Below are 12,033 nucleotides of genomic sequence, written 5' to 3' on the forward strand. Positions count from 1 at the left end.
TTGCTTTTTCCATGTGTGCTGCCTTGTGCAGCACACATGGAAAAAGCAAAATGCCAAGGTTTCTTTATGTACAGGAAGGTGTCCCTTCCTGTACATAAACACACCTCTTTTTAAAAATGCCAATTTGTAACTTACATATGTGCTTCATAAAGCAGCACACATGTAAGTTACAAAATGGCATTTAAGGTTTGTTTATGTGCAGGAAGGAACTCCTTCCTGAACATAAACAAACCTCCCTGCTCACAGACACCCTTTCACTCTGGTGCAAGGGTACAAGGGTACCTGTGTTGGCGATAAGTTGTAAAAACTGCCGCCATCGCAGGGGGAAACGCTAGGCTGCACCATATCCTTGGTAATATGGTGCAGCCTAGTGTTTCCGAAGTGGCGAAGAGAGGCGTTAAGCCAAGATGGCTAACGCCTCTCTTCGCCACTTTGTTGATAATATGCCCCATAGTTTGTAAAAATATGGAATTTTTTAAATGTCTTAAAAGTAATTAAAATAATGAATATAATTAAGTAAAACAATCTTAAAAATACTTAAATGACCTTAGAAGTAATAAATAATTAATGTAATTAAAAACATAAAATAAACAATGCATTTTTATTTTTAATACATATATATGTTAACTTAATATTATTAAAAAACATTAAATATATTTAGTGTTGGATAGCGGGAGGGTAACATTTACTATTCCCACTCAAGTGAGTGCAACAGTGGGGAAAGCGTTGGATAGCGGGAGGGTAAAAATTACTATTCCCACTCCAGTGAGTGCAACAGTAGGGAAAGTGTTGGATAGCGGGAGGGTAAACATTACTATTCCCACTCCAGTGAGTGCAACAGTAAGGAAAGTATTGGATAGCGGCAGGGTAAAAATTACTATTCCCACTCCAGTGAGTGCAACAGTAGGGAAAGCGTTGGATAGCGGGTAGGTAAAAATTACTATTCCCACTCCAGAGAGTGCAACAGTAGGGAAAGTGTTGGATAGCGTAGGGGTAACAATTACTATTCCCACTCCAGTGAGTGCAACAGTAGGAAAAGTGTTGGATAGTGTAGGGGTAAAAATTACTATTCCCACTCCAGTGAGTGCAACAGTAGGAAAAGTGTTGGATAGCGTAGGGGTAAAAATTACTATTCCCACTCCAGTGATTGCAACAGTAGGGAAAGTGTTGGATAGCTGGTAGGAACAATTTACTATTCCCACTCCACCAAATGTAACAGTAAAGAAAGTGTTGGATAGCGGGAGGGTAATAATTACTATTCCCACTCCAGTGAGTGCAACAGTAGGGAAAGTGTTGGATAGCAGGAGGGTAAAAGTGACTATTCCCACTCCAGAGAGTGCAACAGTAGGGAAAGTATTGGATGGTACAGGGGTAAAAATTACTATTCCCACTCCAGTGAGTGCAACAGTAGGGAAAGTGTTGGATAGTGGGTAGGTAAAAATGACTATTTCCTCTCCAGTGAGTGCAACAGTAGGGAAAACGTTGGATAGCGGGTAGGTAAAAATTACTATTCCCACTCCAGAGAGTGCAACAGTAGGGAAAGTATTGGATAGCATAGGGGTAAAAATTACTATTCCCACTCCAGTGAGTGCAACAGTAGGGAAAGTGCTGGATAGTGTAGGGGTAAAAACTACTATTCCCACTCCAGTGAGTGCAACAGTAGGGTAAGTGTTGGATAGTGCAGGGGTAAACATTACTATTCCCACTCCAGTGTGTGCAACAGTAGGGAAAGTGTTGAATAGCATCGGGGTAAAAATTACTAGTCCCACTCCAGTGAGTCCAACAGTAGGGAAAGTGTTGGATAGCGGGTATGAATAATTTACTATTCCCACTCCACCAAATGTAACAGTAGAGAAAGTGTTGGATAGCGGGAGGGTAAAAATTACTATTCCCACTCCAGAGAGTGCAACAGTAGGGAAAGTAATGATTTAATAATCAAATATATAAACATTAATTATCAATACCAATAAAAAATTATTAAAAATCAATTACCAATTACAAATTATGTTATAATTAATAATTATAAATACCAATACATATTAATTAATAAAAATTAATGACCTATTAACAACACATTCATTTTCAATATCAAAAAGTAATAAGTATTAAAAAAATTGACCAATTAATAATTAATTACCAGAAAATGAATTATCAATACACAAAATTATTTCAATAATTACTTAATTACAATTAAATTACTTCCCACCCTATTCCCCTATAAACCCACAACCGGGGGGAGGAGCTTGGCGGGCATCCGTGATGGCCGCGTGAGCACAGCGCTCTCCGGACCCCCGCCACTCCTGGCATGATATCCTGAACATATCCTGATTCTTCACGAGGATTTGTGTAGAGGACGCTGGGCTGATCTTCCTGGGATTTTTGGAATTTGATTTGGACCCGGGGCGCCGAAGATACGACGATTCGAACTTTCGGGGTCCGCCCTTGAGGGGCGCCCGGGACTGGGTGAGGCACTGTGGCCGTCTCGGAGTTGAACAACAGCGGCAGGGGGATTCGACTTGTGGGTCCCCCTCTTAAGTTTCGGTTTCGATTCTGCCTCAGACTGAGACATCGGGCAGGGGAGTCTGGCCTGGGCTGGGTCCGGCGCAAGAGACGGCTGTCGGGCCATTGGCTGGCTTATTCTCCATCCAGGCTGGTTCTCTCCTGGTGGTACCCTTGCAGCTGCTTTTTGGTCCCGACGCCCTACTTTCCTGTGGCCATTTTCATCGGGTCGAGTGAGTCTCCTGGTGACGCGGTTCCCGACATGGCGGGTAGAGGGGACCGAGAGACACGAAAGACCAAGACGCCCATGCGTGGGGGCCCGGTCCAGTCTAACGTTATGGACCGTTACACCCATACGAAGGGGTCCCCTGGAGCCGCCCTGCCTGGCCCAAGTGCAGTTGACCACATTGTGGACGCGTCAACGGAGCCGTCCTTGCAGGACATCATGGGCGCCATTTCTGGCATGAAGGAAACGATAGGCCAACAATATGAAGCTTTGGCTCACAAAATCGACACCGTGGCCATTGATGTGAACTTGATTCGGGCCGACCTATCTAAAACCAATGAGAAGGTGAAGTCATTGGATCTCAAGTCATCCAGCCTCACGGCAGACGTCTCGGAGATACAGACGGAGATTGGCAATCTCCGTAGGGTGAACGATTTCATGACCCGGCGCTTGGAAGACTTTGAGAACAGGGCACGTCGCTGTAATGTGCGTGTGGTTGGCGTTCCGGAGAATCCAAAACCGCACTCTGTTGATCTCCTGGTCAAGGATCTGATCCAGAACTACCTCTCTCCGTCTGGGCTGAGTAAATTCTTAGCAGTGGAGCGTGCCCATCGTGTTCCGGGAGGCCAGGGTAAGCCGGGCGCCCCGCCGAGGCCTATTGTTGCGAAACTCTTCCACTATAGGGATCGGGACGCTATCCTGCAGGCATCACGCGTGAAGGGCCCGGTGGCCTTTGAGAATGCCACGGTGAACTTTTATCCGGACTTTTCTCAACAGGTGCAGAAACAGCGTATGGGCTTCCGTGGAGTCAAGAAGCGTCTCCGGGACATGGGATTGCGCTACGCTATGCTTTTTCCGACCAGGCTGCGAGTTGAGTACAATGACCGAACCTTTTTCTTTGATCGGCCTGATTCTGTGAATGACTGGCTGGACTCTCTGCCGGACCGACCTCCTGCGACTGAGCCCGCCGCCCACCCGGGTGGTGCTGAGGGTGGTGTAGAGAGCTGAACTATTTGTCTATGCCCGGGTCTTCGTGTAGAGTAACTTCTTCTGGGATTCTATGCCTAAGTGCCTCTACTGTCTGTGTGTTCTCCTCGTTATTTGTCTTGATCGGGGTGGCGGGTGGGCCAGGGCCTTTCCTCCTCCGGGGTCTTTTTGTAGAATGGGGGTTCTTGGGCGACAGGCACACTGCATGTTGGGGTGGCTTTTTAGCTTCTTGCAGGGGTGCAGGGTGGGGGGTGTTTCCTTGATTGTTGGGGGGTGGGTGGATGGGAAGTTTGATGTTTGTGTTTTGTGTTATCAAGGCGATTCTATCTTGCTAATGGTGTTTTTGATGTCATGCTCATTGGAGGGGGGTTTCGGCGTTGCTGTGTGGGATGGGGGGTAGCGGGTTGAGGTTTATTTCGTGGAATGTTAATGGTCTGGGGGATCGTATTAAGCGGGGTGTGGTGTTGCGATGTCTACGACGTTTGTCTCCGGATATTGTTTTTCTACAGGAGACTCATTTGGTGGGCAATACATGTCGTGCAATGAATAGGTGGGGCTATCGCCTCGCCGCACATTCGGGGTTTACCACGGGTTCCAGGGGGGTGGGTATCATTGTTCGGGCTTCCCTCCCCCTAGCTATTGATGATGTGATCCTTGATGATCGGGGGCGTTATGCCGTCCTCGTGGGTCGCTATGAGGGTCGGTCCCTTTCCTTGTTTGCCGTTTATGTGCCCCCCGGTCTACAGACCTCTACCTTTTCCGATTTGGGCCGTGTGTTGTTGAACCTCCCTGATAGTACTCTTTTCATAGCAGGAGACTTTAATTCTGTGTTCTCCGGTCTACACGATCGTCACCCCCCTAGGGACACTCCTTTGGCCCAACAGTGGCTGGGTGGGTTTCTGGATACGTTTGGCTTGGTGGATTGCTGGAGGCTTATGCATCCTACTCAGCTTCAATACACTTTCCATTCTGGGGCCCATGGGAGTCTGTCTAGACTGGATTATTTCCTGATGCCTGCGGCGCAGTCGCCGGCGGTTCGTGAGATTAGACACCTCCCCCGGGGCATCTCTGATCATTCTCCGCTCTGGCTTTGTTTTGAGGTGGGGGTGGAGGCGGCGGGCCGGGTGGCTCCTATCAACCCATGGTACCTCACCTCCCCCGAGACCCGCGATCTCTTTATTAAGTCTTTGGGCAATTATTTTTTAGACAACGAGGGGTCCGTCTCCTCTGCGGTATCCCTGTGGGAGGCCTTTAAGACAGTGATTCGCGGGCAGGCCATTTCCCTTATTGCTGAATCCAAAAAGGCGAGGAATCGGGAGGTGGTGGACCTTGAGAGGGAGATTGCTGAGATAGAGGCTGACCTAGAATCGGATGTTACATCTGGTAAACTCCACGCCCTGGGTCTGAAACAATTTGCTTATAGGTCTTTGGTCACAGATGCGGCTAAACTGATGTTTCGGGAGCAACAGGGTCGTTTGTATGATGTGGGGGATAAAGCGGGTAAATTACTGGCATGGTTGGACAAGAAGGAGAGGGCGAATCGTGTGGTGCCTGTGATTCAGACTTCGAATGGTGTGAGAGTGACAGACCCTGTTGGAATAGTTGAATGTTTTGCGGATTATTTTCGTGTGGTTTATACCCCTGTGTCTGAACGGGATGTTGATGACTCTCGCCTTTTGTTGCGTGATATAGCTCTGCCCAGTGTTTCTGATTTAGACCGAGTCTCTTTGGAGTCCCCTTTCACTACGGACGAGATAGCGACGGCCATTCGCTCACTCCGTTCGGGCAAAGCTTTGGGCCCGAATGGATTGCCAATTGAATTGTACAAGCTACGTCCTGACAAGGTGGCGCCCTATCTTGGCACCATGTTTTTGGAATCCCGGGAGCGGGGTATTCTCCCATATGATCAGCGTCTGGCTACGATAGTTGTTATTCCCAAAGAAGGTAAACCTCGGGACCTTTGTTCGTCTTATAGGCCCATTTCCCTGTTGAATGTTGAACCCAAGGTCCTGGCTAAGCTCCTGGCTACCCGCCTCTTGACGGTCATTAGTGGCTTGGTTCATCCGGATCAATCCGGATTTATCCCGCATCGCAACACGGCTCTTAACCTACGTCGTCTCCACGGAGCTGTTGCGAGGGCGGGGCTTCTGACGGAGCCGGCCATTTTGGCTTCGCTAGACGCCTCGATGGCCTTTGATACGGTAGAGTGGCCCTATCTTTGGGCAGCTCTTGAGAAATTTGGTTTCGGACCTGAGTTTATTGGTTGGGTGAAGTTGTTATACGCCGAACCCTTGGCACAGGTGGTGGTAAACGGTCGGGTTTCTGTCCCCTTCTGTCTTGGTAGGGGGACCCGTCAGGGATGCCCCTTGTCTCCGTTGCTTTTCGCGCTTGTCCTGGAACCGTTAGCTGCGTGGCTTCGATGGGAGCCTTCACTCAAAGGGATCCGTTGGTCACCGGATTTTGAAGATCGCGTCTCGCTTTATGCGGATGACATTCTTCTGTATCTTACTTCCCCGCGCAAATCTTTAAATGTCTTATTTGACGTTCTTACTTCGTTTGGTGCTAACTCGGGTCTGGTTATTAATTGGGCTAAGTCCTGTGTGTATGTTCTCTCGGGTGTTTTGCCCCCATTACCGGACAGATTTCCTATCCAGGTTGTCCAGTCTGGCTTCAAGTATTTGGGGATCTTTATTACGCTGGACTCTTCACTCCGGTTTGAGCGTAATCTCCTCCCCCCGCTTCTTAGACTGCGACTGGATGTGGCCCGTTGGCGTAAGCTACCCTTGTCTCCTCTGGGCAGGGCTGCCCTTTTTAAAATGATGTCTTTGCCGCGATTCCTATACGCGCTTCAAAATTCTTATGACGACGTTCCCGCTACCTATTTCCGAGAGATCGAGAGTCTTCAAAGGCAACTGATCTGGGACGGGCGTCCACGTATCGCCCTTGCGAAACTTACCATCCCTTGGTATGACGGGGGCATGGCGCTCCCCGATATCAAGAGATATTATTGGGCTGCCCAGCTGTCTGCCATTAACCACGCAATGTATTCTCCGGGTCGAGATCCGGCCTTTGAGATGGATAGACTCCAGCTGCCGGGAGGGGATTTTAATAGAGCACTTTATTCCAGATCGGCCGGGCGCCATCTTACGGGCCCGTCCAGGACCGCAGTCAATGTGTGGCGCGCCGCGAATGTGAGTTTGGGATGGGAGAATCGACTGACAATGGCGACTCCGCTTTATGCTTCTGAACGTTTGGGGTGTCTCTGGTCTACTAAGGGCTTTGACCGCTGGGATATGATTGGGATATGTAAAGTGGGTGATGTCTGTGTGAAGGGTAGAGTGAAGTCTTTCCAGGCCCTTAAGGCAGAATATGACTTGAGTGATAGAGAGTTTTTTCGGTATCTGCAGGTCCGGCATGCCCTGGCCTCAGTTCTGACTCCTGATGTGACCCTGCCCGAGTCCTCCCCCCTTGAGGATCGCGTACTGGATGGACACCTGCCCGATAGCACTATCTCCCTTATTTACAAGAAACTGATTAATAATCGCGCTGACTTATTGGTCCGACTTAGGGAGGTTTGGGTCGGTGACGGATTGGACTTGGATGACGAGGATTGGCAGTCGGCACTCTCTTCTCCGAAAGAGGTCGCCATCCCCGCCCGTCTTCGTTTGGTTCAACTTAAGATCCTCCACCGGGTGTATGTAACTGGTCCGCGTCTGGTTGTAATGGGTTTTTCCCCGGATGGCTTATGCAAGCGTGGTTGTGGGATGAGTGCTACATTTTTGCATATTCTTTGGGAGTGCCCGGTGGTAGCAGCCTACTGGATTGATGTGCTTGCGGTGATGACTGTTGTGACTGGTATTACCCTGCGGCCTGAGGCCCGACGATGCCTGTTGAATGTGTGGGAACCCACCGACTATTCTGTGGCCCAGACCAGATGGGCGACCTTGGGATACATGGTCGCGAAGCGGGACATTGCGCAACTCTGGGGCGCATCCAGACCTCCCGACGTCTCGGTGTGGGAGGATAACATGGACTGGTCCATGTTCCGAGAGAAGACCGTCTATGTGGCTAGGGGCAGACCCAGGGCGTGGACGAAGATTTGGGGTCAGTGGAACGCATATCGTGGAGATATTTGTACCCCTCCCTTGGTTGACACTCCCAATGTTACCCTATCTCCCTAGGCTGGCGTTCCCGAAATTTTTCATGCTGTTTTAGGATTTTCCTGTCCTCCCCGCTGTCCCCCCCCCCCCCCCGGCCTTGCCGAGTCCCATTGATTGTGCTTTCGTCTTCCTGATTAGTGGCTTTCCCCTCCGCCTTCTGGGCTGACTTGCTTAATGTGCATTCGCCTTGTTTAGAGTTCGTTGTTTTTTATGCCTAATACAGAAAATTGTTATGTCCTGTCCTATGTTTGGAGCAATAATTGGTATCTGATTTGTGCCTGGCCACGGAAGTGATCGTTTGCTTCTTATGTTGTGCGTTGCTATTAGCGGCCAGCCCGTGTGGTTGTAGGCCCATCTCTGTAATTCTTATTTGATTGCTCAATAAAAGTCTTTAACCAAAAAAAAACCAAAAAAAAAAACCCACAACCCGCTCTGAATAATGACTTAATACAGTTAATATAATTATCACGTAATCAATTAATACAAATTAATTACCAATTAATAAAAATTATTTACCATTTCACAATTAATTAACAATAATTATGTATCAATACCAATAAATAAAAATACATAATTACTTCATTACAATTAAATTACTTCCCACCCTATTCCCCTATAAACCCACAACCCGCTACAGAACTAAAACGCAAAATAAATTAAAAATAATTAATAATTCCTAAAAATTAATATCTAATTTACTATAATTAAATTACTTCCCACCCTCTTCCCCTAGAAACCCACAACCCGCTATGGTATTAAATTACGCAAACATTAAATAACATAAAATTCATTACTTTAAAAAAATGCAAACATACATTACAAAAATAATACATACTTTTAACACATATACTAACACTTAAAACACTATAAACAAATTCGATATTTTTAATAACAATATTATGACTGCCGATATTACTAACTTCAATATTATGAAAATCGCTATTTCTTACCTGAATTTCGATATTCTGCACCACAATATTTTTGCAATACGATATTCTGTCCATTCTTTATAAAAATCTCGATATTCTGTCCAGTCGATATTTTTTTTATGATCTTGTAACTAGTTGGCAAAGTATTGGTATTTATCTCTACATTGTGGCAGTTGGACTTACTACAAGCATTGTGTGTTTTGACTTGTGCACAATCGAGTTGTTCCATATTCTTTGATGAGTGCATGTACATGACGATTGAGAGGGAGTACTATGGGCCATATTCGATCGACTTGGCAACATCTGAAAAAATGGAATTACGTGTCAGGAGACACTTTTTGTCTTTCATTGTTGCTGTATGCTGAGATATTGAGACTGTGGGCGTTATTCAACCGTCGTTTGGCAGTTCAAAAGACTGAGGCAAGAGTCAGGAGCTGCACAAGCACGCTTACCTTCACCATTGGTGTCTCCCGCTGTTCCTCCAGTGACGTCCCTCCTTCTGTTTCTTCAAGCCGAGGAAGCATCAGCAGCACCATGGTATGTCCATCAAGTTTTGATGTACCGGCTTGCTGTGAGCCACCCGGCACGACGCAAGTAGCGTGCCGCCATCTTGGAGTTGGCACACTCTATCCGTTTGTTCTCTATCTTCGTTTTGCCAACCACGTTGCCTCACGCTTGTCTCAAGTAAGGTTTAGTAAAACTGAATGGAGTCCGTGGAGAAGACAGACAACGCATTGGGTCTATGTCTGGAAAAGATAAGGATTTGTCGTCTTCATTGTGTCCTTTTTGGTGGGACTCTTCGTTTCAAGTATGTCAAAGGTAATTTTACATTGGTTATTAAATGCCAAGTGAGACCGAGGGTGTCGCTGGATTCTTGTTGACTCCCGCTTCTACAGGGTTTTTGTTTTTGGTTTGGTTACATCGTGTGAAGAACAGTCGAAGCATAGGGAATCACCACTGCCTTTCAAGTACGGACATACTTAGTCATCAGTCTGTCCTTTTGGGGGCAGTTGCACCTCTGCTCGCTTTCACAGTCTGGATCAGACTTTACTGCAAGACATTTTTGCATTAACTATATGTGTTATGTACCTTGTTATTTTGGTTATGTCTGTACACACAACATATTGAAGTTTGACATGTGATTATTGGGCATTAAGTTACATTCTAGTCATTGCGTGTAATAGTCACTTGTAGAATATTGTTGAAGGATATATTTGTTATGTGCAATTATTTCCTCAATTTGTGCCAGGTGTTTAGTTAGTTTTTTTAAAGCATATGATCACCTACACACGGGTAGTTCTGATCCAGCACAACTCGGGTGAGTGATCGCTCACTGGCGTGGGGCACAGTTCACTAGTGTTCTACAGTTATTGGAAAAGTATTTGTATTAACCATGCAATGTTATTGTATGTCTTGATGCCACAGTTTTATGCTTATCAAAGGATGGGTTGTCCATGTGTTCTAGTGGGTGGTCATCACAGTTATCCCTTAACCCCTACGGTGCTGCGGACGGCCCCGGCTGTCCCACGTGATGGTGGGTATTTGCGGAGGACGGCCAGGGGCTGTCCAAACCCCACCCACTGATTAAATCGCCTGCACCGCGGCGGAATTCGCGCCGCAGTCAAAGGGTTAAAGGAGGGATAGGTTTGGATGTCGTATTTTTACCCATCTTTTCTTGATTTGTACTGTTCCCTCTCTCGTGATGTTTTGCTTTAAGTTGCATCCCTGAGTGCCGAACATTACTGCTTTCTTGTGCATAGTTCTCTCCTTTAGTATTGATGTTTTTGTTTTTAATTTAAAGGAAATGGATAATGTTATATCCTCAGTATTACATTTGCATGTAATCAGCCTAGGTCCTCCTAGCTGCTCAGCTAGAGTGAGAGATGGTAATGGAATGTTGGTGTGACTGTGATGCGTGGAATGCCTGTGTGCCTGAGTGGATGAGTGGTGACAGTTAGAGATGGGCTGAGCAGCTTGGCAGACTGTTCCTGGTAGGGCTGGTACATGGCTGGACAGAGATTGATGCTACCTTGACATGGAACCAATAAAGAAGACTTGGAAAATACTACATGGCTACCAGTGTCTCTATGTACAGGGTACAAGAGTGACCAATGTCCCACCCGTCCCTGCAGTGTGGGTGTGCCCTCGAGCTCCAGGTATCCCTTCAACACCGTACCCTGGCCTGAGAACACCTGAGTGAGTCCGGAGAGGGCCCCTACGTGTAGTTTGCAGGGGGTCCTCCTCTGCCATTGTTACACTGAAAGAATGTGTTGCAATAGTCCAGTCTCGACAGCATGTTGACTCTTGTGTGTTCAACACAGTAGTTTGTTAGGAGCTTGTAGGATCGAATTGTTAGCATCAAGAGTTTGCCTTCTCCGTTGCCGCTGTGATCTGCAGGTTAAAGGAAAATTCTGAATGGAAACAGACTATTTAGTTTCTATAAAGGTGTAGGGGTGACTCATTATTTGGTGGCCAGTTGAGATGGCCTCTACAGTAGACATTTTTTCATCAGAATCTTGATGTTAATATTGTGTAGAAATGTCAGCATCTTCTTCTCCAAGAAGGGTGCATGTTTTAAAAGGTCTATGATTTTTGGCTGCACTGTTCTTCCTATAGCAGTTAATTTGCATATCACTGGTGTACATTTGGAATTATAGCTTCTTCATGATCATCTTCCAAACGCTCACTGTGAGAAAACAGGAAGTTCTAGGTCCATTTCAGAGTTGTAACCATGATCCCGGGTCTCTTTTTCCCAGTGATTCAAAATAATATTGCCACTGAGTGATTGATCCTCAGTGATCGGTCAAGCACAATTAAGGTGTATGGCTTGTGTGTCTATTGTGTCAATTAAATTTGTACAGCTTCTTGCTGTGTTTTTGTGGGTGTGTGTTACTATTCACAGAATTCACCCATATATTTCGATTCCTTGGCTCATAGCAAGTTCATAGGTTTTGGAGCATTTCGGTCTTGGGTTTTTTAATATTTCAACTAGATTGGGCTGAAGTGCTGAACTACAAAGTAAAATGTGATAACCGTTTGCTGAAGTCATTCACCCAAAAATGTTAACGCCTCTAGTCCTGCCCATTTAATCGCATCCTTTTTCTTTGATATTTTACCCAGGACAATATTTGTTAAGGGAGATAGCCAAACGCTGGCAAAAGTACAAAAAATGTAAGGGTTACCATTATCCTTTTCTTCCAAATCTGTTGGGAAATTGGCTCTTCTAATTTAA

Source organism: Lissotriton helveticus, chromosome 9 (genome assembly GCF_964261635.1).
Source record: "Lissotriton helveticus chromosome 9, aLisHel1.1, whole genome shotgun sequence".
NCBI lineage: Eukaryota > Metazoa > Chordata > Amphibia > Caudata > Salamandridae > Lissotriton > Lissotriton helveticus.